Here is a 4,344-nt window from a genome sequence, read left to right as displayed (position 1 = left end):
ACAAATTTATGCAAGAACTGGAAACCAGCAGCAAAATGGTGCAGCAGGTGTAGAGTACAGGCAGGACACCCCACACAACCCCTGCCTCCCCGAGAAGATCTCTTTTCTTTTTTTTTGTTTCTCATTAAACTTTGTTCTGTGACAGATTTTTGGTCAAGTTGTTTTCATTAAAAAGTACTGATTTTAAAAACTAATAACTTAAAATGGCCACACAAAAAGAAACAAAAGTGGTCCACAAAACATTTTCCTTTCCTTCTGAAGGTTTTATGATGCATTGTTATTATCAACCAGTCTTTTACTGTTAAACTTAAATGGCCAATTGAAACAGACAGTTCTGAGACCATTCTTCCACCACTGATTAAGAGTGGGGTGGCAGGTATAGGGATAATATTCATTTAGCCGTCTGAGCTTTCTGGGCAGATTTGGTGACCTTGCCAGCTCCAGCAGCCTTCTTGTCCACTGCTTTGATGACACCCACAGCAACTGTGTGTCTCATATCATGAACAGCAAAACGACCCAGAGGAGGATAGTCTAAGAAGCTCTCGACACACATGGGCTTGCCAGGAACCATATCAACCATGGCAGCATCACCAGACTTCAAGAATTTAGAACCATCCTCCAGCTTCTTTGCAGAGTGGCAATCGATCTTTTCCTTCAGCTCAGCAAACTTGCAGGCAATGTGAGCAGTGTGACAATCCAGTACAGGAGTGTAGCCAGCACTGATTTGGCCTGGATGGTTCAGGATAAGCACCTGAGCAGTGAAGCCTGCTGCTTCCATTGGTGGGTCATTTTTGCTGTCACCAGCAACATTCCCACTATGAACATCTTTGATAGACACATTCTTGATGTTGAAGCCCACGTTGTTCCCTGGAAGAGCTTTGCTCAAAGCTTCATGGTACATTTCAACAGACTTTACTTCAGTTATAACATTGACTGGAGCAAAGGTGACCATCATGCTGGGTTTGAGAACACCAGTCTCCACTCGGCCCACAGGGACAGTGCCAATACCACCAATTTTGTAGACATCCTGGAGAGGCAGACGCAAGGGCTTATCAGTTGGACGAGTTGGTGGCAGGATGCAATCCAGAGCTTCAAGCAGTGTGGTTCCACTGGCATTGCCATCTTTACGGGTGACTTTCCATCCCTTGAACCAAGGCATGTTAGCACTTGGCTCCAACATGTTGTCACCATTCCAGCCAGAAATTGGCACAAATGCTACTGTGTCAGGGTTGTAGCCAATTTTCTTAATGTAAGTGCTGACTTCTTTAACAATTTCCTCGTATCTCTTCTGGCTGTAGGGCAGCTCAGTGGAATCCATCTTGTTAACACCAACAATTAGTTGTTTCACACCTAGTGTGTAAGCCAGAAGGCCATGCTCACGGGACTGCCCATTATTTGAGATGCCAGCTTCAAATTCACCAACACCAGCAGCAACAATCAGGACAGCACAGTCAGCCTGAGATGTGCCTGTAATCATGTTTTTGATAAAGTCTCTGTGTCCTGGGGCATCAATAAGAGTCACATAATATTTGCTGGTCTTAGAGTTCCACAGGGAGAGATCAATGGTGATACCATGCTCACGCTCAGCTTTCAGTTTTTCCAAGACCCAGGCATACTGGAAGGACCCTTTTCCCATTTCAGTGGCCTCCTTCTCAAATTTTTCGATGGTTCTTTTGTCGATCCCACCAAATTGTAGATCAGATGGCCAATAGTGGTGGACTTGCTCGAATCTACATGTCCGATGATGGCGATGTTGATGTGAGTCTTTTCCTTCCCCATTTTGGCTTTTATGTGTGGTTTTCATGGCACCTGTGTTCTGGTGGAAAACCCATTGTGAAAGAGGAGATCTCTTTTCTTAAAGTTTTCTTTTAGTGGTATCACAATGACTGACAGATGAGTCGATGTAATATCCAATTCATAGCCCATGTTACTGGTAGCAGCCAAAGTGATTTGTAGCAGAACTTCACTTCCTCAAATAATTATTGCAAACTAGAGCAAGCAAATTTAATTACCTTTCAAGCTGACACAGCATCATAAGTATCACTGCTCTCAGTGATAAACTGTCCATCATCTGCAAAGAGACAATTGGGTATGACTCTACAAGTGGAATGATGGAAAGGAAACCCATGCAAAAATAATCCTGGCTAAGAAGGAATTTTGGAAAATGGCCTGTTTTGTGTATGTTTCCTCTGTGTGTGTGTGTATGTGTGTGTGTGTGTGTGTGTGTGTGTGTATGTGAGAGAGAGAGAGTATGCATGCATGATATCAGGCAATAAATCTTAAATCTAGTAGTCAAGAAGTTCAGTCTGGATATCTAATGCTAAGGATGCCTAGATACCTAGTAGAAGATTAATCTCAACACTTAGTGATAAGAAGAGGGTTTGTGAGGAGGATCAAGATGGCGGACGAGAAGAGGGTTTGTGAGGAGGATCAAGATGGCTCCAGAAAGAGTGTCTCTGCAGAAAAGACAGATTGTAGCAGAAATTAGAAAAAAGAAGCAAAAAGACAAGCATACAGCGGACGAGGGCTGGAAGGAGGGGTACCTGAGACCCCAGGAGACTCCACGGGAGGAGGCTGCAGAGGAGAACTGGAAGCTGAGACTGCCGGAGCAGCCTGGAAACCAGCGGGAAGGGTAAGTGGATAAATCACCTTTCCCCTCCCCTGTATTTGGGACTGCTGGTGGGCTTCCCACTGGGTGGAGAGACCTACGGACACCAGCCCAGAGACGGCCGCAGCCAGCTAGCGGTGAGCCTGTAGCGGACGTGGCACCAGACTCCCAAATCCCTCCGGGCACCTCCATGTGCACAAACCCGAGCCGCGCAGCAGGTGCCATATTGCCTCCTCCTCCCCTCCGCCGACCCTACCCGCGGCTGCCCAGAGAGACAATACAGCCACCAGCTGGAGGCACCTCCAGAGAACGAGACCTTCCCTTTGGGGACCCTACAGCTGACTAAGGGGAACTCAGACTGTGAGCTCCCTACCCGCCAGCCCTCCCGGGTGCTGCTGGCACGGTGTTCCCAGGAGAACGGTCCTGACTCGGAGGCTAAGAGACACAGACACAGCTTGGGCTCCCTGTGGGTGAACTCCTCTCCCTGGTGGGGATACAGTTTGAACTCTGGGACCCAGAGGTCGGATCCTGCAGACCAGATCCCGTGCACCAAGGTCAAGCTTTCCCCCGGGCACAGAGGGGATATTTGTGAACAGCCTTCTGAGGTGTGTGTGCCTCCAGGGGCAGATTAGCATCCTAGAGGGCAACCCTCCCACCAAAGGGAGGCCGTGCGCCCAGCCCAGGCAGCGTTTCTGCACAGGGAACCTCCCCGCTGGCATCACAATCCAGGGAGGCCTGGTGACATGTGGTCTGGCCTGCAGGCAGAGACCCAGGAGTAGCTGCGGAGTTGGGGAGGGTGGAAAGAAGCGAGGCCCACTCCAGACTGTCTCAGACAGCCCCACCCCCACACTCAGACTTTCTGGCTGAGCAAGACCATTCCAGCCCCGCCCTGACAGCTTTTCCTGGAAGCAGAGAACAGAACTTTGACCCCTGCTAAAGGCATTGGTGGTGCCTGAGGGCAGGCTTACCCAACCCAGCTCCTCCAAGAACAAGAGCTGATAACAGGACACAAAAACAACAGCATAGCCTGTTCCTCCAAGCAAGCGCCACCTACCGACAGGGACAGCATCCTGCACAGCCTTTTCACGGCACCCACTGACTCATTATACAGGGAGTGGTCAAATCTCACCCACAGATACCACCTAACGGCTCAGAAACTAAACAAGGCGTGTGAATACCCAAACAAAAACCTAAAGGAAAGAAACGACAACTGATCGACATGGGAAGAAATCAGCGAAGGAACTCAGGAAATATGAAAAACCAAACGGAAAACACACCCCCAAAGAGGAGCACCAGCCCCCTTGGAAACGGACACCAATGCAAATCAGGCAACCAATATGACAGAAGAGGAATTTCATATGTGGATTATAAGAACACTCACCGACCTGCAACAACAACTCAATAACCAACACAAAGAAACCAAAAAAAGCCTCCAGGACCTAGAACAAAAGTTCACTAAAGAAATAGACACAATGAAGAAAAGTTTAACCAAACTCCTGGAAATGAAGAATCAATTCAGGGAACTACAAAATACAGTGGAAAGTCTCAAGAACAGGGTAGATCAAACAGAGGAAAGAATCTCAGATACTGAAGATAACACCCTCCAACTAAATAAAACCATCACAGAGATAGAGCAGAGAAACAAGAGAAAAGAGCAAAGCCTGCAAGAGATGTGGGATTATGTGAAGAAACCTAATGTGAGGGTCATAGGGTTACCAGAACGGGAAGAGGACAAG

The 4,344-nt window shown here is 47.8% G+C and overlaps 1 pseudogene; it reads right to left on the bottom strand.

Moving 5' to 3' along the window:
• Nucleotides 1-376: 376 nt before the first annotated feature.
• Nucleotides 377-1,779, bottom strand: LOC105874837 (elongation factor 1-alpha 1 pseudogene; annotated as a pseudogene).
• Nucleotides 1,780-4,344: the final 2,565 nt, after the last annotated feature.

Source organism: Microcebus murinus, chromosome 3, assembly GCF_040939455.1.
Source record: "Microcebus murinus isolate Inina chromosome 3, M.murinus_Inina_mat1.0, whole genome shotgun sequence".
Taxonomy (NCBI): domain Eukaryota; kingdom Metazoa; phylum Chordata; class Mammalia; order Primates; family Cheirogaleidae; genus Microcebus; species Microcebus murinus.
Note: the sequence above shows the minus strand (reverse complement) of the source record. Positions and strands in the feature narration are given on the sequence as shown.